Below are 27706 nucleotides of genomic sequence, written 5' to 3'. Positions count from 1 at the left end.
TCAGATCATCTTGTCACCACCACTTCTCAGAGGTGACCCCACCATGACAGAACATTCACATCGTGAAGATTCAAGATCTAGCAAAAAGCCTCCCACAAATCCACCGGATATCACAAGGTTGTTTGACAAGTTCTGTTGCTTCTTCTGTTGTTGATTTCAGGTGCTGCCTTATTTGCTCATTTCTTCATCTATCCTTTTGCTTTGTTTATTTATGTCTTTTTCAGCTCCCTTCCAGTTGATCTGCACACAGCCACTGTGGCTGGCAATCTGAAGGAGAAGAAAGCCACCACCTACTGCAGTTGCTTCAAGTTTTCCAACTTTCTGGAACAAAAATCCCGCACACCTGTCACTCACTTCATCCATTACAATCTGGGTGGCTACTGAGTAATTTCTTCCACAGGACCAGACTGTGACCAAACACTAGATTCCACCAGTGGTGTCTTCTTACATACTCAGTTAAACCTAACATGTCATAAAAGTCATCATCACTTTCATATTCTTTGGGAGGGGAGTTCTGGGCCCTATTATTAAATTATCAAATATTTCAGTCATACAAAAAGTATATATTATAAGAAAATTAACACTATGTGCCAACTTTTCAGCTTAGAAATAAATTACAAATATAAGGAAAACCCATGGATAATCTTCCCCTATCATATTAGTGTTCTTTCTCAGAAATATCCTCCATCTTGAATTTGGTGCTTATCATTACCATGGAGGTTTTCAAAAACTTTTATTTCATATGTATGTAACATAAGCTATATACAATATTGTTTCATATGTTTCTTCATTTTTATAAGTGGTATCATACCATACTTATCCTTCAGCTAGCTTTTGTTGTTCAATATTGTTTTTGGAATTTATCTGTGTGGCTACAAGCAGCGCTCATTTATTTATTTAACTGTTGTATGGTATTCCTTGGGCTTCCCTGGTTGCTCAGTGGTAGAGTCTGCCTGCCAATGCAGGTAACACAGATTCAATTCCTGGGTGGAGAAGATCCCCTGGAGAAGGAAATGGCAATCCAACTCCAGTATTCTTGCCTGGGAAATCCCATGGACAGAGGAGCCTGGCAGGCTACAGTCCTTAGAGTCACAAAAGAGTTGGACACAACTTAGTGACTAAACAACAGCAATAAGCTAGAGATGTAAATTTAAGTTATTAGCATAATAATTTTTCTTATATTTTCCTCTAATGGTGTTACACTTTTGCTTTTCACCTTAACTTCTTTTTTTTTTAATATTTATTTTATTTTGCTACATGCAAAGCACAGTTCTATCAGTTTTTTTTTTTTTTTTTTGGCCATGTGGCATGTGGGATCTTCGTTCCCTGACCAGGGATTGAACCAGCAGCCTCTGCATTGGGAGGGTGGCGTCTTAACCACTGAACCAGGGAAGTCCCCTCACCTTTACTTCTTTAATCCAGTTGGAATTAATTTTTTGTTTAGTGAGAGAAAAGGATTTAATGTCCCCCCTAAGGGAAGCCCATTGTCCCCAGCGGCATTAATTACATAGTCCAGCATTTTCTCTACTGGTTTGAAATATCAGATACTAGATTTAAATAGCACAGGTCTGTTTGTGGGTTCTAGTCTTTTAAATTAGTCAATCTGATCATCCCTATGCAAATATCACACTTACCTGATGTTGTTCAGTCACTCACTCGTATCCGACTCTTTGCACAACCCCATGGACTGTAGCATGCCAGTCTCCTCTGTCCTCCACTATCTCTTGGAGTTTGCTCAAATTCATGTCCATTGAGTAGGTGATGCTATCTAACCATCTCATCCTCTGCTGCCCCCTTCTCCTCTAGTCAGAGCTTAATGTAAGGACAGAAATAACTCCAGGTATTCTGAGCAGAAAGGAATTTACCACATTGATGTAAAGAAGTTCGATGCTCACAAAATTGTTGGAAAGACTGAAAGAACAGGAGTCAGAAGTTGCCACTAAACTTGTTAGTTGAAGAACATACCACTATGGTTGTAATCAAGAGGCCAGAAAGCTGCTGCTCCCACCATCATAACTGCCAACACCACACATATATGGCCCAAAGCTTCTGAGAACAAGGCTGTAGCTGCTACTTAAAACTTTCTTAATCAACTACCCATTCCATGCTGTTTTTGTCTTTAATCAGCACCTAGCTGGTTGGGTTCCTGGTGGAGAGGCCCAAACCTTTATACCTGAAGGAGCTAGACTTTAGGGGTTCTGCCTGCATTGGGGGTGCTCCAATCTTCAATCAGCTCTACCCTAGTCATAGAGCTGCTGTGAGGCACCCCAGAGGATCCCCTGCTCTCATTGCAAAGCAACCACTTTGTTTCACCCCAGCTGGTACAAGAACTCCTTTGCCTGTTGATTCAGTGGCATAAAGAATATAAAAGTTTCCTAGGAATTAATACCTCTAAATTAGAATCCAAGTTTAGAGGGATGAGAAGCAAGAAAAATATTGAAGTTGGTCAGTATGTGTAACACTGAGAGAAATTGGGGCTTCTCTGCTGGCTCAGTGGTAAAGAAGGAAATGTGAGTTTGATCACTGGGTCAGGAAGATCCCCTGGAGGAGGGCATGGCAATCCACTCTCATATTCTTGCCTGGAAAAATCCCATGGGCAGAGGAGCCTGGTGGACTGCAGTCCTTAGGGTTGCAAAGAGTCAAACACGACTGAAGTGACTGAGCACGCACGCACATACATGAGAGAATTCAACCCTACATACACTTCTTAGTACCTAGACGCATACATTTTGGCTATACGAATAATATCTCCAACTATGGCTCTCTCAGTCAGTCTTACAAGACAGCACCCCAAACTCACAAAGATCATCTCCCAGCTGGCTCTGTAGTAGAATCATTAGACCCTTCTATCATTTCATAAAGTCCACTATCTATGGATAATAGAATACATGTTAAGACTACTGAATCCTATGAGCCTGAACCCACTGCTTCACTTCTTTTGGTAAGTACTTTGGATGGGGGAGATACAGTATGGGTTATCATAATGGTGAAGAAGGCACTTACTAAGTTCAGGCATGAGGGGGCTGACAGAAGCATTATGATCAGAGAAGGCAAATGTCTATTCAAATGAGGCAAAACACGGCCTCTCCATGATGGAAGGGATCCACTATAATCAGCCTGTCTTAGCTGGTTCCCTCAGGTACAGTATCATATGGCTCATTATTGGTCTGTGCTGTTGGCAGATTATCCTCAGGAGGTATATGGTAGCCAAATCTACTTTGGTGAGAGAAAAATCTGTTTCATTGCATAATTTCCAACTTGTGCCCATAGCTACTGTATGAAGAGTTCTCTATCTCCTGGGCAGTTTGATAGAGAATGATTGACATTTAAAGACCCAGGTGATCCTATCCAACCTCATTATTGAGACTTCTTGGAACCCTTTGGTGAGTGAGCATTTACCAATCTGTAGTTTTGTTGATTGTCCCTATTGTATCCTTGTTACCTAATTTTTACTTTTACAATTATTATTTCTTTTTTAATTTTTTTGAGCTTATTATGACTTCTTTATTTTATATTCTCAAGCTACATAGTTTAAAAACAAAAAATGAGGATCAGTTACTGAAAAGAATAAAAATCACAGTTAAAAAATGTGCCTGGAGAGTAGACAGAAGCAGATCCTGAAAAGATGAGGTTACTTCTTAGCACCTGTATATATATATATATACACAGGTCAATTCAACCTTTTTTTTTTTTTTTTTTTAGTTGGGGGCTAATTACTTTACAATATTGTAGTGGTTTTTGCCATACATTGACATGAGTCAGCCATGGGTTTACATGTGTTCTCCATCCTGAACCCCCCTCCCACCTCCCTATCCCATCCCTCTGGGTCATCCCATTGCCTCAGCCCTGAGCATTTGTCTCATGCATCGCACCTGGAATGGTGTTCTGTTTCACATATGATAATATACATGTTTCAATGCTATTGTCCCAGAACGTCCCACCCTCACCTTCTCCCTGAGTCCGTAAGACTGTTCTATGCATCTGTGTCTCTTATTCTGTCTCACATATAGGGTTATTGTTACCATCTTTCAAATTCCATATATATGCATTAGTACACTGTATTGGTGTTTTTCTTTCTGTCTTACTTCACTCTGTATAATGGGCTCCAGTTTCATCCATCTCAATAGAACTGATTCAAATGTATTCCTTTTAACGGCTGAGTAATATTCCATTGTGTATATGTACCACAGCTTCCTTATCCATTCATCTGTTGATAGACATCTAGGTTGCTTCCATGTCCTGGCTATTATAAACAGTGCTGCGATGAACACTGGGGTACATGTGTCTCTTTCAATTCTAGTTTCCTCGGTGTGTATGCCCAGCAATGGGATTGCTGGGTCGTATGGCAGTTCTACTCCCAGTTTTTTAAGGAATCTCCACACTGTTCTCCATAGTGGCTGTACTAGTTTGCATTCCCACCAACAGTGTAAGAGGGTTCCCTTTTCTCCACACCCTCTCCAGCATTTATTGCTTGTAGACTTTTGGATAGCAGCCATGCTGACTGGTGTGAAATGGTACCTCATTGTGGTTTGATTTGCATTTCTCTAATAATGAGTGATGTTGAGCATCTTTTCATGTGTTTGTTAGCCATCTGTATGTCTTCTTTGGAGAAATGTCTGTTTAGTTCTTTGGCCCATTTTTTGATTGGGTCGTTTATTTTTCTGGAATTGAGCTGGAGGAGTTGCTTGTATATTTTTGAGATTAATTGTTTGTCTGTTGCTTCATTTGCTATTATTTTCTCCCATTCTGAAGGCTATCTTTTCACCTTGCTTATTACAATTATTATTTCTTTCCATCTGTTTCAACTATAGGGGAGGTTTTGTGACTCTTTTTTGGTAATTTCTTGAGTTGGAACTTAGCTTTTTGTTTCTTTTTCTTCTTTTCTAAGGTATTAAGACTATAAAGGCTATTTTAATGCTATGTTAGCTATAGCTTATGTATTTTGAATGTATGTTTTCTTTATTATTCAATCTAAATATTATCCAATTTCCATTATTAGTTATAATTCAAATTTTTTCATGAATTTCCAACTATATGGGAATTTAATCTTTTTTATTATTGCTATCTAAATTAATTGCTTGCATGCAGAGAAAAATGGTCTGTATAACACATTCTTTTTTTAAAATTGGAGTATACTTGCTTTACAATGTTGTGTTAGTTTCTGCTGTACAGCAAGTGAATCAGCTCTGTGTGTACATATATCCTCCTTTTTTGAATTGCCTTCCCGGATAGGTCACCACAGAACATTGAGTAGAGTTCCCTGTGCACCAATTCTTTTTATTTGTTGAGATTTGTTTTGTGGTCCAGTATGTGGTCAGTTTTTGAAAGGTTCTGTATATTTTAAAAACAAATGTGTATTTTCCAATTGTTATACAAAGATTTGTGTTATCCAAATCTCCTATGTCTTTACTAATTTTTATCTACCAGTGTGCCAATTACTAGAGAGTTATAATTTTTAAATCTCCAACTATTATGGTAAATTTATAATCTTCTTATTGTAGCTTTGTTTTATGTATTTAAGTGAGCACGTAAAAGTAAATGCTATATCTTCCAGGTAAACTGTTGCTTTCATGATTATATACTGATTACATTTTTTAAATCTTAAGGTCTAATTTTTTAATTGTGGTAAGATATACACACCATAAGACTTATCATGTTAACCATTTTTAAGCATACAGTTTGGTGGCATTAAGTACATTCACATTGTTGTGCAATTATCACCACTCTCCATCGCTAGAACTTTTTCATCATCCATCACAAACTGAAAATTTGTACCTATTAACCAATAACTTCCTATTATCCTCTCCCCGAAGCCCGCAGTAACCACTTTTCTATGTATTTTAAAGCTGATTTTGTCCCATCTTAATATAGTAATATCAGCTTATTTGGTATTTTTCCTATTCTTTTAATCTCAAACATTCTATGTCATTATGATATATGACATATAACAGCACATAACTAAATTTTAAAATCCAGTCTGACAATCTCAATCTGTTAACTGTTGATATTAGTCCATTTAGATTTGATGAGGTTACTGATAACTTTTGTTTTATATGTACCAGATTATTTTGTGCTTATATTTTTTCAGTGTCTCTCTTGCTGCTTTCTATGAAGTTGATGAGTTTTGAAAAATTTTCCTTTTATCCTTTACTAATTTGAAAGTTGTATATTCTATTTCTATTCTTTTCACAATTATTCTAATTTTTAAAAAGTAATCTTATTGGCCTAAGCAATATCCCTATTGTCCTCCCAAATAATGCAAGAAACTTGGAACTCTAATTCTGATCATATCTCTCTCATTTTATATGTAATTGCTGTCCAGTATTATAATGCCCCTTATTTTTATATCCCCAAATTAGTCACTATTACTATTGTTTGGCTAGTCAATGCTTGTTTAGATATACCACATTTTTCAGTGTCTTTACTCATCGAAACTATTCTCACAATTCTTATTTTTATCTCACTTCCTCCTTCTGGGTTGAAATTTTCTTTAGGAAATTCCCTAAAGAAAATGTCTTTAGTGGGAGGTCTATTTGTGTTAAGAAACCTGCTGTGTTTGTCTGGAAATTTATCTATTTCATGCTTACTCTTGAATGATAGTATAGCTGACTAAAGAATTCATGCTGAAAAAATTTAAAACTTTAGAACTTTGAATACATTTTTTCTTGTTACCTAGTCTCTTTTGTTGCTTTCAGAAAGTCTGCCGTGAATAAAATTGTTGTTACTTTGAAGATAATGTGTCTTTCTCTCTGTTTGCTTTTTAAACTTCTCACTGTAGTTGGAATTGAATAGAATATTCACAGCAAGGTATATTGAGTATGGATTTAGTTTAATCAATCCTGCTGAAGATTTCTGCAATCTGAATCTGAGTACTTATGTCTTCAATTAATTCTGGAAAATTCTCAGCCATAATCTCTTTGATAAAATGTGGCCTCCTCCCAGTCTCTTTATTCTCTCCTCCAGAACTACTATATGTTGGACCTTCTCATTCTCCAGCTCACCTTACAGTCTCTAATATATTCTAACTCTTTATCTCCTGCATTACCTTCTGAACAATTTCCTCAGATCTCTCCTCTAGCTCTATAATTCTCTTTTTACTTATACTTAGATTTCTTTTTATTTACCCATTTAGTTTCTTTTTTAAACTTAAAAAAATTTAAGTGCAACACATACATAGAAGTTTACACACAAAAAAGTATTGTTGAATTAATTATTATAGTTACAGTAACAGATCAAGAAATAGAATGTTGCCAAATTCCAGGTGCCCTCTGTCTGTATCTTCCCAATCACACTGTCTTCCTCTCCACTAGAGGTAACCACAATCCTGATTTTCATGGTAATCTCTGTCTTGTATTAAAAAAAAAAAAAGTTCTACCACCTAAGTATGTATTCCTAAACAATATAGGTTAGTTTCATTTGTTTTCAAACATTATAAAATAAATACTGTATGTAAAATTTTCTGTCCTTGTCTTTGGACCAATATTATACATTAAACATCTACCTACTTTATTGTGTTTATCTGTGGCTCATTCTTTTTTGTGTGTATGTTTATGTACTATTCCACTGTCTAATATACCAAATATTTAACTATTCTACTGCTATGAACATCTCGTCATTTTCAATTGGGGCTGTTATGAACAATGTTGCTATGAACATTATGGTTCATGTATACTGGTACATGTAGATGTGCATTTTTGTAGGTTATAAACTTAGAATAGAATTGCTGAGTCCTAAGATATGCATACCTTCAAACTTATCAGATAATGCCAAACTGTTCTTCAAGATGTACTAAATTATACTCCTATCAGAAATATATAAGCACCCCATTGCTCAGCAACCTCACCAATACTTGGTATTATAAGAAGAATTTTTTATTTGAGCCAATCTGGTGGATATCTAATAGTATCTTATTGTGGCTTTAATTTATAGCTAATAATTTAACTTGCAATTAATGAAGTGATACACTTCTATCCATTTGGTTTTTATACTTAGCTACCCTCATAGATATGGTCTGCTGGAGCTGAAAATCCCTTCTCATTCCCTTATCTTTTCATAAAAGAGAATCTAGAAAGCAAAACAAATAAGTATCCACCTACATTTCCCGGGTTCTGCATACAAATTAGATTCCATCCAAAAGATGTATGCCTGAGAGATTTGGAAGGCAGAGCAGAGTAGGGGCCACCTTTCTCTACTTTCAGTGATGCATTTATCTTTGTGAAAGGAGGTGTGATAAAGACAATGAATTGACTGAGGCTTCCACTCCCCTAGCCCATTCAATAATTTGTAAGGACTTAGTTCCTTGATTTCTTCCTGTTTAAAATCCCTAGGGAGATTTTTTTTTCAGTCCTGAATCCTAACTCATACAATGACTCTTGTACATCACATAATCTAAGATGATATCAAAGGTAAGAAGCACCATTATTTTACTGAATTAAGAAAGCCATTACTGCAATTAAACTAAAACAAATACTTTATTGACACAGAAATTTTTGCTATCTATTTAGAGAACTAGTTCAGACTTCGGACATAGGTTTTATAGGTTATTACTTGTGTATTCATAGAAAAAAAATAGGAAATTCCCTGACGGTCCAGTGGTTAGGACTCCACGCTTTCATTCCCAAGGGCCTGGGTTCCATCTGTGGTTGGAGAACTAAGATCCCACAAGCTGCCCGGTGCAGCAAAAAAGAAAAATATATATATAAGGGAAATAAATGAATTAAGGCACTTATAAAACTTCTTCACATTCGGAGTCCATATATTCTGAATGCTTTTTAAATGCCATGCATTTGCACACAATGGCATCCTCTGTGATCTCAAGAGCATTTCCCAAGAGTGCCCCACATGGCCTCCAGAATTTGTTCAATGTTGCTGTTATATTTCTCAACTAAAGGATTCCTATACAATGCACCATTAATAAAAATTTGAATCCCAAACTGGCATGAAGGGAGGCAAAAAAAAAAAAATATATATATATATATATACACACACACACACATATATATATATATATATCATAGGAGAATGTGTTTTGATATGTTTCAATTCTTTTCCATTCCAGAACCCAGACCAAGATAAACTTCTTTGTTCTTTCCCTTTACTAAGGAGCAGATATATTAGTTGGAGTATAGTTGTTTTACAATTTTTTTCAGGGAGCAGATATTTTTTCTACTCTTCCTTTTTATTTGGGCCAAATTTTGATTCCTATTCTAATATGACCATTAAAATCCTAAAAAAAATAAAATAACAATAGTGGGTATTGACTGGAGAAATGGAATACAAATTACTTAATCTAATTAAACATATCAAATTGGAAGAAATAAGTAAACCTAAATAAATCTAAAGTTTATATGTGTTCCTGTATTTATAATATTTATTTATATCCTGTATTTATAATATTTAAAAATTAACATTCTGATTGGTGTTTAACTTTAAGAACAAAACAAAAAAACAAACAAAAACAATCCTTTGATTACCAGGATCAGCAATCACTCCTAAATACACTGTAGAGGAAGCTTCAGGATCAGTTCTCACATTTATGGTTCAAGTTTTCAGTTCTCTTCTTATTTTTGGTCCCTTAGGAGAATTTTCTTTCTAACAAGTTCAGCTATATATATTTTTTTAATTTATATTTTATCTAGTATTTCTAAGTGGTTTATAGTAAAGCATTTTTACTTGCTATAATGCTGGAAAGAAAAGCCCATCTCATTAATATGTTCTACAAAATTTCCACTTAACAAATGAGAAAATTAAGTCTCAAGCAGATTAAATCATTTCCCAAAGCTTACACAGATAACAAATGGTAGAACCAAGTTTAAGCCTGAGGTCTTGAACTTCCTTGTTGACTCAGTGGATAAGAACCTGCCTGCCAAAGCAGGGGACACGGGTTTAATCCCTAGTTGAGGAAGATTCCACATGCCTCGAAGCAACTAAGCCTTTGCACCACAACTACTGAGACTGCATGCTCCATAAAATCTCTAGAAGAGAACATAGGCAAAACATTCTCTGACATAAATCATAGCAATGTTTTCTTAAGCTATTCTCCCAAAATGATGGAAATAAAAACAAAAATAAACAAAAAATAAACAAAAGCTAATCAAACTTATAAGCTTTTGCACAGCAAAGGAAACTATCAACAAAATGAAAAGACAACCTACGGACTTGGAGAAAATATTTGCAAATGATGAAACCAAAAGAGTTTGATTTTCAAAATATGCCAACAGTTAATACAAGTCAATACCGGGAAAAACAAAAAACAAAAAACCACCGAACAACCCAACCAAAAAACAGGCAAAAGAACCTAAATACACATTTCTCCAAAGAAGACATACAAATGGCCAGTTAGGCATATGAAAAGATGCTCAATGTTGTTAGTTGTTAGAGAAACGCAAATCAAAACTACGATAAGGTACCACCTCACACTGGTCAGAATGGTTATCATTAAGAAGTCTACAAATAATAAATCCTGGGACTTCCCTCGTGGTCCAGTGGTTAAGAATCCACCTGCCAATGCAGGGGACACGAGTTTGATCCCTGGTCCAGGAAGATTCCACATGCAGTGGGACATCTAAGCCTGAGTGCCACAACTATTGAGCCCATGCTCTAGAACCTGATAACCCCAACTCCTGAAGTCTGAACCCTCTAGAGCTTGTGCTCACAACAAGAGAAGCCACCACAATGAGAAACCCTCGCATTGCAACTAGAGAGTAGCCTCTGCTCGCTACAACTAGAGAAAGCCCACACACAGCAACAAAGACCCTGCACAGCCAAAAATAAATAAAATAAATAAATTTTAAAAAATAAATGCTGGAGAGAGTGTGAAGCAAAGGGAACTTTCCTACACTGTTGGTGGGAATGTAAATTGGTGCAGCCAGTATGGAAAACAGTATGGAGGTTCCTTAAAAAACTAAAAATAGAGTGGCCATATGATCCAGCAATTCCACTCCTGGGCATATATGTGGAGAAAAAGCTAATTCAAAAAGATACATTCACCTCAGTGTTCATAGCAGTACTATTTACAAGAGCGAAGACATGGAACTAACGTAACTGTCCACCAACAAGTGAACGGATAAAGGAGATGTATACACAACAGAATACTTACTATTCAACCATAAAAAAGATTGAAATAATGCTATTTGCAGAAACATGAATGGACCTAGAGATTATCATCCAGAGTGAACTAAGTCAGAAAGAGAAGCAGAAATGCCATATGATGTCACTTATATATGGAATCTGAAATATGACACAAATGAATTTGTTATGAAACAGAAACAGACTCACAGACATAGAAAACAAATTTATGGTTGCCAAAGGAGAAAGCAGGTAAGGGAAGATAAAACAGAAGTTTAAGATTAGCAGATACAAACCACTATATATAAAATAAATAAACAACAAAGTCCTACTATATAGCACATGGAATTATATTCAATATCCTGTGATAAACCATAAAGCAAAGAATATGAGAAAGAATGTATATATATAACTGCATAACTTTGCTGTATACCAGAAACTAACACAACACTGTAAATCAACTACAATTAAAAAAATTTTTTTAAACAAACCACAGTGGAACACCGATGAATTTTTGAATGTTCTATTTTAAAAACTAGACTTCTGGAGACTTCCCTGGTCGTCCAATGGTTAAGAATCTGCCTTGTAATGCAGGGACACAGGTTCGATTCCTGTTGGGGGAACTAAGATCCCACCTGCCTCGGGCAACTAGGCCAGTGTGCTGCAAATAGAGGGCCTGCAAACCACAGCAAAAGATCCTGCATGACACAACAGAGTCTGCAACTACGACCTGATGCAGCCAAATAAATTAAAATAAATAAAATTATTTAAAAATAGACTTCTGGGCTTGAAAGCCACCTTAAAAGGGCATCTTGTCCATTCCCCTGCCTCCAGGCAGAACCACCCTCCAACCATTATTCACAATCTTTGCTAGATGATAATTTCCCTGGGATCTAAGGTGCTATAGAAGACAAACTATAAATTCTTTTAGTCAAGCTCAGGCTTAGTGAGTCTCCCTGGCAGGGTTTTCTCCCTTGTCTGAACTCATTCTCTCCTGCACCTTCAGTCATTTCTATTCACAGGGGAGAGACAAAAGAGCTTTCCTTGTCCTCTTTGAAATAGCATCTCTGCCCTCTCCCCATTACCCAGTAATGGCAACTGCAAGCCCCTATGGAATCACTCAGATCCTTTAAGCTTTCCCTTCTTTCTTTCTTTTCGGTCATGAATTTTTTTCTTAGCTATTACTCCTGGTGAGTTATCTCCCATTAATGATGGTGACATACAGAACCCAGATAAAGTGCTATATAAATGCTAAGTAATCACAGCCAGGCTTAGCTTTGTGATACAGGTTATCTCAGACTGTTGTGTTATGGGATCAGCCCCCTGCTGACATTCAGGATGAAGTTTACCAGCTGCAGACTTTTTTTTTTTTGGCAATGGAATATCATGGCAAGTGCCAGTGCTCTAATAGGAGCCTTCAAAAAAAGAGTGTGCTATTATTTGCTGGTCTGTATGTTCAACATGCATAACTACGTGGATCTTTAAAGTATGCTAATTGGTTTTCAGAATGTGGCTGCTCTGGGAGACCAGAGCGAAGTCTTTGTGTTTGGTATTAATCAGGATGAAGGTAGAGAGAGATCCAGAGAGAAGAGGGCCTGAGCACCAATTCTGGAGGAAATGGGCACACATCCATAACACAGACACTCAATCCGCTTAAAATGTTAAAACACACACACACACACACACACAAAGAAAAGTTTTGACTACATAGTGCCAAATGGCCAACATAACTGATTTTTTCATTGACTTAACTAAAGCATTTCACTGTGTAACTAAAGTATTTCACTGTGTAACTAAAGTCAATCTCCAACATTTGGGTAGAACAAGTGACTATAGAACTATTCATTCTCAGGTTCATTGTGTGACACCAACGCAGCTGTTAAAAAATGAAAATTTCAGTCATTAACCCCTTACAATATCAAAAGTCCTCACAATATCAAAAAAATTGAAATTTTGTCATTAGAAAACAGAACTAAAAAATTATTTGGGCATTTTGTGGACAACTATGGTCATCTTCTGATCTTTTTCACCAAACTTTCTGGCCACTTGGCTAACACTCCATATGTGATATATGTATATTCTGACTATAGCTAAGAGGAAGCTTAGATTTTCTAAACAACTTCCACACTTAATGGATGAAGAAACAGAGTCAGAGAGAAAGTAGCTTACCAAAGGACATTCTGCTATTAGGTGATAGGTATGGACTAATAATTCATATATTTTTATTCCTACAGGATTCAGTGCACTTTTGTCTATAGCACACATGCTAGTGGCAGTTAGATATTGGACTAATTTTTTGTAGTTCTTTAAAAAAAAATTAGGCACTATGTTGCTTGAAGTAGTTGGTTAGCTGATATTCTTTCTTATAGACAAAAAAAATTAGATAAGATGATTTAGACACCATTTAAAGTCTACTGTTCTCTTATCTTTTTCTATAGTATGTGAAATGGATAGCAGTTAATAGCACTTGTGTCTCTGCACGGATCTGAAATGGCGTGTCATCGTATATGTGCATTTCTAATACAGATATATATATATATTAGAAATACATACATATATATATGAATGTTATTCAGCATGTGTGTGTGTATGAAGGGGTCAGTACTACACTTTCTTCCATGGGATATATATTTCTCAAGCTCTTTCAGCAGTCTACCTACTAATCTATTGCACTACTGTATTTATTGGTGCATCTTCTGCATACTTTTCTAAAGGGTTCCAGAAGAAACGCAATCAGAACATATGAAGACATGTACCTGCAGCCTTAAACACACTCATGGGGACATATAGAGAGTCACATGCTACCACACATTTCTTAGCTCTTCCCTGGATGCTCCTGCAGTAGCTAGAAGATACAGCTACTTCAGGCTGGAACTGGGGAAGCAGCTTGCTTTTTCTGTTTATCCTCTGTTGCTCACCAAAGATGACTGCATTGCCCTCCTTTGCTTGGATTTTACTTCTTTCTGAAAGGTAGCCAGGGCAAAATCTTCTTCCCTTGTCAGCATTATGGCCACAAACACCTTTACCCAGAAATTCAAGTTTGGCCCCTCTTTCCCTGCCAGCTTTATAATTCCTGTTGCAGAATTTCTGCTCAACCAGACTCCTGCACTCTGCACACCAATACACTCTCCCGTCTCCAAACTGCACAAGCCATTGCCCAACCTGGGGCACAAGCCTTTCCCCACGTTGCCCTCAGCCCCATCTCAGCTCTGAGCGACCTCCCCTCCTTGAGGATTCCTCCCTCGGCAGATTCCTCCAGCCTCTCTTCAGCTGCCGCTGCCGCTCCTCCTCCTCCCTGTTCATGGACGTGTCTGGCACCTCTTCTGTCTCTCAATCGTCTCATCTTTTTTTGCTGGGTCCTGAGCCATGTTCCACCTCCTCGCACAGATTGGATAAGTCTCCCGCTGTGCAGGAAACCAGCCTCACCTCTTGTGGTGGCCCCGCCCCCAGTGTGGGCAGTGCCTTGTTCCCCATAAGGATGTTGATTGACACAGGCTAGGGTAGAAGCTCAGCCTTGATACCTCCCCTATCTCTTTTCTTAATTAATTTTATGTGTTTGGCATCGGTTCTGTTGCTTGAGAGGTATTTTCGAGGAGGAGAGGAGTGCCAGAGGCCTTGCTCCTGTTCTTTCCCTTCCCAAATGGACTAGTATTTCAACCTGACAGCTCCCAGCCAGTCCTCTGGTGATGGGGCATTGAGGGTTCACTTTCCCGACGTTTTCATTCTAAAGTCTTTGCCAGGGTCTTGTTGTTGAAGTCTGCCAAGTGACAGCAGCCCCTGACCCTGCTACTGAATCCTACACATTTTACAGGTACTACCGTTGTCAGAAAATTATAGAAGCCAACAGCAAAAAAGAGGGAAAAAACGAGGTCTTGAGAGGTTGTCTTGGACATGCTCCTGTCTCTCTGATCTAGTACTCACCCATTTCTGCTCAGGTAAATTAGAAAAGATCTAGTATTCAAAGTGCTACATAAGGAAACTGGATACATACTCTTCACTTCCCATTCCAATGTCTAACAGCCCTCACTGTATGAAAAATACGTTTCATTAAAGAGACCAGCCTCTTCTTTTGACTGAAAGTCCCTTCCCACTTTGGCTGTTCTCAGAAAGTGGAGAATAGTGAATATAGCTTACTGTAGACTTGAAAAAGTGAATTAGAAGATTGGACATGATCCAGAGAAAATGGGCCAAGTGGTCATCCACGATGGATTATTCAATCTTTAACCCAATCTGCCATTCTTTCCAAAGACTAGGCTACTTTCATCTGAAATCCCTCCATGCTGACAATTGTAAGAATGTTTCTTAGGTAGGTAAGAAATGGTAGGCAAGATTTCAACGCCTTTTGTCTACCTACATCCCACTCTATAGCTCTGCCCCCAGAGCAGGCTCAGAAAATGCCACTTAATAAAATGCACACTTAAAAGGTCTCTGTTATGCCAAGCAACTGTTCCTAAGCAGGAAGAAAATGTCATCTGGTTAATCCATCCACTCACCACAATATATCTAGATATTTTGAAATAACCCAATGAGGGGTTGAAGTTTTCCTTTATCAGAGTGTAGACAGCCCTAAAAGCTTATAGTCAAGCAGGATCCACAGATAAAGTAAATTGTATCATTAACACTTCTGCACTTGGCATGCTGTTGCTAGACAGGCTTTCTCCCCACCTGATGACCCCAAGGCTGGTCTGAACAGCTTGGCACTGGCTATAAAGAGGGATGCCAGTGTCTCAAAAATGTCAAAGAGTCTGGCAGGCATTTTAACGATCAGACAACTGCTGTGATCTCCATAAAAGAAGTAGAATGCAAAACAGAACTGCAGAGAGGAAAGGACCCAGTTCCTAGTATTGGAAAGGGCCAAAAAACAGGAATTCATGCTCTGAGAGTGAGCCTAGTCTACAATCTAGGCAAGATGATGGGAGAAGTTTGGGTGAACTAATTCAAAACAATGTATTCTCATTACCTTTGGAGAAATGCTTCCATATCATCCACTTTTGCAGGAGACCAGTGGGGGCCATTTCTATACAACCTAGTGAATGAATGGTGATTCTTTACTCAAATTTGGAAACATATCAAACTAATAATTCAGAAAATCTACTTAAAAATCATAAATCGTCTAGACCTCCACTCTCTTGTCTATATATCCCATTAAGTAACTAATGACCAAAGTTCTGCTTCATTTGGTGCTGTGCACCACTGCAGCATCCCTGATCTAGTTAGTTTATCTAAATTCAAAGTCGCTAGACATCGTTCAAACCAATCCCCCATTGTCTCCACCTCTCAAACCACTAGTTGATCTGAAACAGCAGCTGAGGATAGGGGGAGGGAAAAACTCGATGCTAAGTAATAAGTCAAAACTACCCCCTCCTTCCCTCTACAGGCATCTAGACTGAAGCAATCCTGAATTACAGAGAGGAGAAGATCTCACATTAAATCCAACTCAGGGCCTTGAAGATACGCCAGACTGGATATTCTAATTACAGATTTGAAATTGTATATATGACTTAAAGTTGTTATCAGACTGTCACCTAAGAAGAGGTAAAAGAATCTTGGAGCCTCTTGGAGTTTTAATCCAATAAAGGTGACCTAACATCCATTGACATTTATAAGGGACGATTTTGTCTTTAAAGAGCATGTTAGTCAATAATAAAATCTAAAATGTACAGTGGATCAAACACAATAGGTTATTTCTCCCTTGGATAAAGTCCTAGGCAAATGATACCTGTCAGTGGGCAGTTTTCCACATGTGATTCAATGATCCAGGCTCTTCCCATGAGAATCTCTGCTGTTCCCTAGGGCCTCAAGATTAACAGAAGAAGGGGACAGAAGGCACTGGGGGAGGGGATAGGGGCACATCCACTTATTAAAAGCTTTGGCTAGAAAATGGCATATGCATTCCATTGACAAAAACTTAGTCTTGTGGCCACCTAAACTGCAAAGGAAGCTGGGGAATGTAGCCCAGCTGTGAAGAGCTACCAGATTTGGGGGAAATAATTGCTATAGAGACCAACCTGGAAAATCCTCAAGAAGGACCAGTGGTTCTACAGGACCTTTGTAAGAATACTTCTTTCTTCAAAAGGAAGATCATCACTCTCCAAAGAGATCTTTTTTCCCAGATGGCACGTGTTGATGTATGGGAGAGAGAAAAGATGGGGAGGAAGAGAGGACGCCTGTGAAAGAACAGAGGGTACAGCAATCAGGTGGCCATAAAGATGGACAGGGTCCTGCAGCTTGCCTGCCCAGACTTTCCACTCATAAGAGACCGGTTTCTTCCCTTATGGAACTTCTGGCCTCTTGTGTAATGAAGATGTGCCTAAAACCCCTAGGTCTTGGGAAGTGTGGAAGGGAACACAACCCTAAAAAACTTTTTGTTATTAAAAGAATCCAATAAAACTTAACCCTGGACACAGAGGCCATAAAAATCCAGTGAAAGCAGAACCGCCTGGTCTTTCAACCCTAAACAAAATCGTATTTCACACGAGGTTAATTCCAAAACTGGATTTAAGTGGTTTTTTTTTAATGCTTCATTCTGGTAGGATCAGAAAACACATCTGGCAGAGAGGAGGTCATCTCAAGAAGAGTTTGAATATTTACAATTAATAAAACAAACAAAAAGAACACTTGCCTCTCTTGGAGTCTCACTCCTGATGGGAGCAAACAGCTTCACTGGATTTGTCACCTAAGGCAAAGTTTCCAGCAACTTGATCCCCTCTGTTATCTAAATTTCAGGCCTCTGGCTCGCTATTAAAAACAAAAAGGGCATCTCCGTTCTTCCCCAGAAGTTCCATTCTGCAGAGACACTCATTACCTTATTCAGAGAACGTTTTCCTGTTCCCCTAGTTTCACTGGAGTTTTATGTTAAGCACCCTTCCCTGCTGGGTTTCTTCAAATAATCTGGAAGTCACGCAGGAAAAACACACTGAGGGAGATGGGGGTCTGTCAAATCCCAAAGCAAAGAGCAGAGCCGAGGCTTTCTAAGTAAAATGAAAGGGACTTAGGGAGGAAAGAATACGTTAGTGTAGACACTTAAGGGTTGAATTTACTCCGGGTCCCCGCAACCCCGTGATGGAGCAGGACGTCGGTTCTGGGAGTTCCAAAGCTGCGAAGTGAAGTCTTTAGAGGCGTCGGGGGTCAATCATTCCTGAGTTCACCTCGGCCGCTCCTAACTGCTCGTCCAGGAGAAAGCCGGGTCCGAAGGCTTGGAGGATCTGGGGTTCCCGGTGTTGCACCCCGCGGAGGCGGGAGATGAGTACCCGCCCGCAGCGGCCGAAGCTCGCACACCGCCTGGACAGGGAGGCTAACTTCTGGAAAAACGGTTTTAGGGAGCGATCAGTCCTGGAAGGGCGAATGCGGTTAAATGATTCGGTCCCCTGCAGTGGAGGTGCTGCGAACCCGGCTTCTGGGAAGGGCGGGAGGCGCTGGGCGGATGCAGCGCCCATACACACAAGGTCCGCTAGAAATGTTTGAAAACACAGTTCTCCCCATTTGAGGATTTTTTTTTTCTTTTCTTTAAATCTGTTCCCCTCAAAAAAACAAAGATGTGAATGGGTAGACGCCACCTGGTCTGGGAACTGAGGCTGTGACTCGTGCAGATTTCGTTTGGTTCAGGCTGAGAAGAGAAGGGTCTCCAGGTCCCAGGCTGGGAGCGTGGGACGTCTGTCTGGAATTGTGCAAACAGTCCCGGGCTCCTTCGAGAGGGGCGCGCGACCCCAGCTGCCCAAAGACTCAGGAGGTTCCCTGGAAACAGGCGTCAGGACCGCTGGATTCCAGATCCCCGTGGGGGGCGGGACGAAAAAAAAGCCCAGGGCATCACAGCCCGCACCCCTGGAAATCACCGCCCGGAAGGCGCGGGTCAGCTCATGAGGCCGCAGGGCGGCAAGGGGAGCGCGAGTTCTGCTCAGCTGCGGCCATTCTCTTTTCCTGATTTCATCAGTTCTCCAGGGAAGATGAGGAAGCTGCTGGGGAATTAGATAGGAAGACAAGATTTGAGAGCAATTTGAACGGCCCTGGGAGAGAAAAAAATTAAATAATTCGACTGAACTTTAAATAAAGGTCTGGAGCAAGATTATGACCCCACCGGCTTTTCCGCTGAAGACCCTCCCCCATTAGTCTGGACCCCTCGAGCTCACTCTGTTCCCCCCGAGGGCACGAAAAGGCGCCTTTTCGGCCTTGAGATGGGGGCTCTCCCCGACAGTTTTAGATTCTCGAAACTGAAGCTACCTTGTCATCAAGACAGATTTTGAAATTTCACAGGTATGTTTCCTGTTCAAATAGCATGGCCAGCATCCTCCAGGTTCACCGTGTGGGGCGGGTCATAGACACAAGGTTGTCCGTGGGAGGTGTGGGGGGGGAGGGCAGTACTAGAAAGCATTATCACGGTGAAATCCTGAAAACATTCTCACAACTCTTCCTCTCACCTTTGGATTGATTATTTGTGTAATTTAGGAAGAGGAGAATTCTGATTGCTTGTGGAGACTCTCCTGGATGGAGAGGAAAAAGAGAGAGAGAGAGAGAAAAGGAAAATCTAATAGAGACCAGTGCAGTGTGCTCCACGATGGTGGAAAGGGTCCTTTGTGCATTTTTCCTGGCTTAAAAGGGCAGAATCTGCCTTTCCAGAGTACCAGTTCCTCTAAGGATATGGCTTCTGCTGCGATGAAAAGCATAGAACTAGACACATTTGTCAAAACGCATATATGATATACATGAAAGAGAAAGTGAGCAAGAGAGAGAGAAAACATAGGTTTTCTCCTTATGTCATTGGAAAACATATTTCTTGGACCTCCAGGTTTTTTTCCAGGTTGATCACAGCTGGGTAGGGCCAGCCCCCTCCACATAACCCTTAGGCTGAATGCAATCGCAGAGTGAATTTGGGGTATCAACCCACTTGACTTGAACTGGTAGATTTAGATCCATATTCCAAACTGGGCAAAACATCCGAGAGATCCCTGCCCAGATTCCTGCCCAGTTCAGAGCCTAAGGAGTGAGCCTTGAGAGGCCAGAATGCAGACAGGAGGGAAGTCTCTGGGCCTTGCAAGAAGCACTCTTCTGTTTGCACCCAGACAGCCAGAATCCAGGGACTAAAGGAGCAGTCATTTTGAGGGAAGAAGGGATGGGACTGGACTTTCTTCTTCCTAGGACGAATACATTTGGGAAGCTTTCTTTTTTCCCCCCCAAGAATCAGGAGGCTAAACTTTAAAAGGTAGTGAGCCCACTCTTCTTACTGGCAATGTTTGAAAAGAGAAATTTGCCACTGCTTATGAGCCTACCCCTGCCATTTGAAGGACAAAGTATTCTAAAGAAAAAACTTAGTATCAGCAATTTGTAGGCCTATAGTATATATGCACTAGGTTTAAAAGTACAACTGAAACATATCCAGTTGGAGGGGATATTGTCATCATGTGTTTCTACATGAACCATGTATGACTGTGCCACTTCATACATATTATATAAGCAAATAGTAACAAACATGTAAAAAAGCAAATGGCAACAAACACATAGCTACCCAGAGGTTAATACCAAGATCCCTAACATCTGAGTAATTTGCTTTCTTCCTTTACCCTAAGGCCAATTAACGTTTAGGAAGCTTTGCAAAAGTCTGTTCTCATGGCTTCTCTGCCTCTGGCCTCCAGTCTTTCCACTCACCCATCCACCCGCCCATCCACCCACTCACTTCTCCCCACTTTTTTTTTAAAATCAGGGATTCTCTCAACTCTTTGGGAGAAATCTTTGTAAGTGTATGATTTTTTAGAAGACCACTTTCCTATCCCAAGACTGGACACAAGGCATGGAGAATAGGGGGAGGGGTTTCTTTCTCCATTTAGGAGGTACCCTTTCCACAGGAGCAGGCAGACAGAAAAAAGCAAAGGAAAGCTGGCTGATTCTTGGACATGGCAGTGGTGGTTATCAACAAAAAATCCGCAGTTAGGATGCGTCCCTTCAAATAAGCACAGGAACCCCTGGAGGCGCAGGGACCAACTTCCAGAACCATCAGATCTGTTCGCAGCTGCACGCTCTTGAATTCCAGGCACTCGGGCCTCCCCACACGCCCCGAGCTCTCTGGAATCTCATTAGAGTCCGCTCTGCCCCACAGAGAAATGTACTCACCTGTGTGCTCGGCCATCAGTGCCCATGGAGTGCACCCAAGTGCATCAGTCAGGATTAAGGGTGTGAGCTGTGATTGTGACTGTCCCCTGGTTCTGCGCTGGCGCCGCGGGGAGTGGAGCGGGAGCTTGCCGGCGCGGGCGCTCGTCCCGCTGTCCACACGGCTCGGCCATTGATGCTCCCGGGTGAAGCGGCTTGCGCCAAGCTTCAGTTTAGTCGGAGTTAGTGAAATCAAATACTAAATAATTACTACATGTAGAAAACACAAACAAAATCAGCCTGTTAAAATTAACGGAAGAGCTCTCGAAGTCTTGAGAGCAATCCAGAAAGAAAAGAGAAAGCAATTAGATGCTGGTGCCGCGTTCCCGGCGGAGCCAGGTGGCAGTGATTGCTCTTACTGAGAGTACTAGCCATCCAGGCTCCAAAAGTGACCCAAATCTCCTAAAAATCTGTGCAGGGGGAAAAAAATGCCCTGAAAGAACAATGCCAATGCCGGGACTCTGCCAAGTTTGGCTAGATGGCAATTTGGTTCATGGCAGGCACGTAATTCCGCTAAGTGATCGCTGCGATGAAATGGGTCTGAGAATTATATACTGCAAAGTTCATCCTGGATATCGTCAGACATGGTGTCTTTATTCTCTCTTAAATAGAAGGCTTTTAGCAAAATTGTTAACAAAAAGCATTTCTGCCTTACATACATGCCTGAATACCATCTCTGCTTAATAGCTAACTGCATCAGAGAAAACGCTGGTGAAGGTGGATTATGAAACCCATGTGTCTGTGTCAATATATGTTTTTACCCACCAAACCACAGGTCCACCAAACTCCCCACACACATCTCAGGGCTGGCATAAAGACAATTAAAGGCTTGGCTTTAAATTTTAAAAAATTTAAATGTGACTATGTTTCATATTCAAGGGAAATATTAATTTTTTTACAAAGAGTACCTAATTAGATGGAGATGGGTATCTGAGGGCACATATCTTATGTTAATATTTATCTAAAGTTCCCTTAACATCTAACAAAGCATATATTACATATTTATTTGTTTAGTGATGATAGGTCTGTAATAGATGAGAGAAATACTTCTCTTTGGAGAGAAGTTCATTAATAAACCAAGCACTGAAAAGAATTACTAGTGCTTCAAGTCACAAATGCAGATTCTAGCAGAAAAAGGTTGTCCTAAGTCCTCAGAGTAGGAGAGGAATTGTACAAGGTTTCCTTAACCCCTTAGAAACAGCATCTCTGCGGACATAAGGATGATCTTTTCTCCCACCCATTTGCTTAAAGTGGCTCAGCTAAAGGAGAGAAGACCATCACTGCAGATAGCTGGAGTCAGAGGATCCTCTGAGGGTCTCCCCAAGCTCAAATCCTGACTGTGTTTCCCTTTCTTTCATCATCCTAAGCCTACCCCCACCAGCACCTTTGTCATGATAAACCCATCTCCATGCTAGCACAATGCACAGCCATCGCCATGCATGTTCCCCAGGCTGTGTACTATCTAACAGTGTTCAAAAACCAGGACCTTACAGTCATGCTCCCCAAAAATGCTGAAGACCATCAAGTGCAAGAAGTCTGAGGTGTTCTCTATACCCTGAAATAACTTTTTCTTATCTAAGTTAAATTTCCTCTGACTATGCAAGTGAGTATGGTAATCTTTCAGAAGAGAGAAAATGGATGTCCGAATCCTCCTTTCTAGTTCTTTAGATTTCATCGACTTTACTGTGGGCATGTACAAGACCATAACTAAGAGAGAAAATTCTTCTAAATACACTCTAGAGAAGGAGAAACTGGGGTTAGGAGACAGTGAGGGAGAGAAAATCTAGCAGTCCCTTCCTTACAGATACCATAGGGACAGTTTCCTTTCAGTCACTAATAGTTCACCAAATTATATCTTTTTAGGAAGGTGGAATTTATTGCCACCAGCAGAAATCTTGTCCCAGGTACCTACTGAATCTTCCTCCTGCCTTTTTGCTCCATATTTCTCAAGCAAGATCAGCTATTTTAGCAAAGAGGTGTTCTTCCCCCTTTAGTTGAGCCTTGGGTTTTCATTTCCCTCTTTTTTGGAGATAGGAAAACTACATTTTCTTTCTTTTGGTGAGGGATCTTCTGAAAGTTCTTTAATTTCTGGTGTCCAGCTCAATTATTTTCAAATTAGAATGATTAGAATGCGTCTTTTGATGTTACTTCTGAGGGTATCTGGTCATAGGGAGAAGTATGCTGTAATCCATTTAGAGTATAATTTCCCCCCTTCCTCATAATGAAATATACATACAACCTCTTACCATCTCTATCTACCTCTTAGGTGCCACTAAACTCCAGGTATCAGCATCATGATGGAATTGAGGGCAGACTTTCACCTAGTTAGAGAAGAAATGTTCAGCCCTTCAGCTATGCCTTTTATATTTATTCCTTATTTGGGACAGGAAAAACAGTCCATTTTGATCCAGAAGAATGCTGTATTGAGGTCTACAATCCTTTCTCAGAAAAATGTTATTTTCCATTATCTTCTTTTAAAGTAATCTGAAATCTTAAAGAAACACACAGAAAGGCAAGGGGAAGGGAAAGAAGGGAAGAAAAGAGAAGAGATGGTCTGTCTCCTTTCTAGGAGCCCCAAATTTAAACTTTAAAAGATGTAGGAAATTATCAAAAGTGATAAATACCTTTCCAAGCGTTCGGTTTGTTGGCTTTCTGACCAAAAGGGCCTGTTGTTAGATCTCTGCAAGGAAGTCAAATCCAGCCCCTAGCAAACACTCCCCCACCTCTTCCCCAACCCCCCTCAGCTCCCTTGTCTAACTTGAAAATGAACTTGGACTCCCTCTCAGACAGGCCCTAAAACCAGGAGAGATTTTCTCTGTTTTTAAAGGGTTTCCAAAAAAGGAGGAGGTGTTTGGGGGGAGAGGAGGGGGACAGAGGGCCCTCTCCCACTGCAGAGATGGAGTAGGGGTAGGGACTCCGGGCAGTAAGAAGAGGGAGAGATACTTCGTTAATTTTCTTAACTCTGTTTATTCCCAGAACTTCTGTCCATGTTGGGTGGCGGGAGGGCAAATGACTGGCAGAGATGCTGCTGAAAAAGAAAAAGGGAATAGGAAGAATGAAGATTAGAAAAGGAGTGGGGCTGGGGAAGGAGAGGTTGAGGAGAGTTGGAAAGTGTTTCTGTGAGGAGCCTGGCAGGGCTGAGAGGGCCAGGATGGGAAGCAGGGGAAGAAAGAGGGCTGAGGTAGGAATCCTGGAGCCCACTGGAGGAGGCTTCCTGAGACTTCCCCAGGGAAGTGGCTACCTGATCCCCTACTAAAACACAGAGCACAACAGGCAGGGTCTGTGATTGAGGGCAGGCTGGAGGAGAATCCAGGAAAAGGCTGGAGATGGTAGCCTAATCCCCCACCTTCCTGTGGATCCCTGCAGAATCAGAGAGGAATGTTTAACGTGACTTCCCAAACTCTCAGCCAGCACTGCAACCCTAAATTGACAAAGAGGGTAGGTTTCCCTGATGTCTAAGAGAGGGAAGTGAATAGGGCCTGGAGGAAAGCAAGTTTGGGTTTGAGAGCAGAAAGCAAATTAGGAGCAAATCAATGCTCATCCCATCCTGGTCCCATCTCCCCTCAATCGAGGAGCCCAAGGAGGGAGAACAATAAAGGTGGAAGATGCCAGGATGGAGCTGCTGTCCAGGAGGTGAGTCTCAGACTGGAGGAAAGGCCTGGGTGGATCCCCTCGGAGTCCAGGCTGTGAGGGTGGAGAGAGAAAGTGAACAAGATTCCAAAGGAATCCAGGAGCCTGGGAGTGGCATCTGCATCTTCATGCTAGAGCCAGGGAGGTGGGGGGAAAGGAGGCAAGGAGGGAAATGGGTGGGCCAGGGAGACACAGTATCAGTCAGTTTTCTTTCCTTCCCCACCAGTATCACCCTTTGTGACCCACTGGGAATTTCCTCTGAATGCGTGGAAGTCTCTCCCACAGCCCCCCAACCCCCACCCCTTCCTGTTTGTGGCCTCTTCATCCCCCACATCCCTTTCTTTCCTAGATAGCTCAAGTCCTATGTCCTCTGTCCTCCACAATCCTCCTCTTCCATCGTGTCTGCAGCTTGTATCCTGGACCTGAAAGGGGCCCCCAAACTCTATGCCCGCCCACCAAGGCCCCAAGTCTGGGCAAGAATCCAGACCCCATGGTGGTAAGGCTCTTTGTTCTCTTGCAGCCTCAACCCACTCCCTCCTCTTTTTTTTAAACTGGAATTTCTCCCATAAAAAGGGGGGGCAGGAGCTTCAGAGCTTCAAGCTCTTTTTTTTTCCCCCCTTTTTCTTTCTTTTTTCTGGAGAATATAGAGGAAACAGAGGAAAGGGGACATGGGGGCGGGGAAATGAAGGGAAATCAATTGATGCTTGATTTCCAGAGAAGGCGATCTGGACACTGAATATGGGGCACACCAACCTCATTTCTCTCATTCTCTTCTCCCTAACCTGGTATTCTAGCTACACCCAGGCTGCAGTGTGTGCGGCAAGCTGCTAACTTACCCCTGCGACTTGGTCTCTAACACAGCAGGCCAGGAATTTCACCCCTCACCTTGAGAAAGACACAGACATCTGCTTCCTCATTTTCCTGGTATTTTCCTGGTCTAAGTAGAGAGCAGGATGAGCATATAAACTGTGTATCCAGAGAAAGAAACAGACCGGCAGAGATCTTTATTTGCACGGAGAGGATTCGAGCCAGATATCTTCATGAATACATTTGGGCTTTATCCACAAGAACATGTGCTGAAACAGTGCGTGGAGCCTGCCCACAAACCCACAGGCCAGGCATGTGAGAGCACGCACGCACACACACACACACACACTTCCAGTAAGAAGGCACATCGAATATCTCTTTTATATATTGGAGCCTCTGAAAACAAGAATTTCAGAGTTGAACTTAGCAGTGAACCCAGTCTATAGAGGACACTGAGGACAGAGCGCTCCCGTGGCCTCGCCATCACAAATGTCCCTTCGAAAAAAAGAGCGAAGAGCGCAGCCTGGGGCTTCTGGACGGGGGCTAGAGGAACTGTTTTCCATTTTCCTTTAGTATGATGAAATGCTCCATCCTTTTCTCCACACACCAACATCACAGTTAGAGATCGAAGGGTCATATTCCTATTCATTTCTCTTGACTTCCTGTTAACTGCAGTCCAGCTCCATCATCCCTCCGAGAAGCCCCGGGAGGAGCGAGGTGTGGCCGAGTGGTGGGGGGTAAGCGAGCGCCCGGGCCGAGGATTTAAGCGCCTGGCTTTCTAGGGCAGGATCGCCTCTGAGATGTAATTAGGACGTTTCCAGTAGTGCATAATCTCCTGGAGTGTTTAATTTGCTTTTATTTGTGTCTCAGCGAGATCCACAATTTTTTTTCCGGGGCGGGGGGACGGGAGAAGTGACCCCAGGCCTAGAGTTAGTTAACCAACAAGGCTTTACTTTGAGCCTCCCGCCCCAGGCTCTCTCCTCAAGGCCTCGCTCCCCACTCCGGCGCGCCCCACTCTTGGAGTCGGCAGTTTCAGGTTCGGAAGGTCTTGGGGAACTGAGCGGAAAAAGAGTGAGGGATGGTTCAGAGCCTGCAGATGCTTCTCCAGAGTCCTGAACTTTCCCCTGCAGCCTTCTCACTCTCTCTAGTCTCTTGGGGGCCTACATCTTCAGCTGGTCTTCCTTGAAGGAAGGGGACTTTTCCCTCTCTTGCCACTGGTCGCTAGATTTTGGCTGCACAGCGCCCCTAATAAATGAAATTGTAAATTTGCTGGGTTAATTAAATCTATATCTCATTGCAATAGGAATAGTTAATGCCCTTATATAAACCTGGAAAAGAACATATCATTAATTTTATTTATTGCTGGGCCGCCCGCACCCAGAGCCTTTCTGCTATTCTGCCCCTTATTCCCAAAGGCTGGAAGGACTCGTCTTTGGGTTCTGGCGGGGTGAAGACGCGCTGGGCTAGACCATTCCCCAGACCCAGGAATAGGTGGCCATTTCAGGCCCTTTGTTTCTCCCGGCTGCCCCCTATAGCCCGGTCCACCTCGCCCGGGGGGTTCTTCGCGGGACCGGGAAACCGCACTTCAGAGGAGGGGAAGCCAGGGCCCCTGCACCACCCCAACACCTGCCTCTGGGAAAGCAGCCGATTTCTCCACCCACCCACCGCCACCAGCCAGACAGCAGGCAGACTCCCGGTCCAAGGTCACAGGACCCAGTCTAGACTAGCCAGGCCCTGTTTGCTTTCCTCCTTTTACCTTGACCTTGGGGCCCTGAGACAGAGAAGCCAGTTTCCTAGCCAAGAATTGGCTCCCAGCAAGACCCACCTTCCCCTCCACCCACCTCTCTTCCCTCCACCATCATTGCTTTCAACAAGCACTCAAGCTAGCTTGCTGACGTTTCCAAGAGTCCCAATATATTTTTCTTCCTACTGTAGCTAGCCCAGCCCGAAGCCTTCTTTCTGGAATTCTGAGGTGGCCTGTCCGAATGAAGATCACACAGATAAGGATTACAGCTCTTATCCTAACTCACTCACGCCAGGGCGCTCTCCATCGTCAAACACCACC

The 27706-nt window shown here is 41.5% G+C and overlaps 1 pseudogene; it reads right to left on the bottom strand.

The window, feature by feature from the left end:
• On the bottom strand, nucleotides 1-27692 carry LOC145545644 (FUN14 domain-containing protein 1 pseudogene; annotated as a pseudogene).
• Nucleotides 27693-27706: the final 14 nt, after the last annotated feature.

This window comes from Giraffa tippelskirchi, chromosome 4, assembly GCF_054371585.1.
Source record: "Giraffa tippelskirchi isolate mGirTip1 chromosome 4, T2T-mGirTip1v1.2.pri, whole genome shotgun sequence".
NCBI lineage: Eukaryota > Metazoa > Chordata > Mammalia > Artiodactyla > Giraffidae > Giraffa > Giraffa tippelskirchi.
This window is presented reverse-complemented; position numbering and strand designations above follow the sequence as displayed.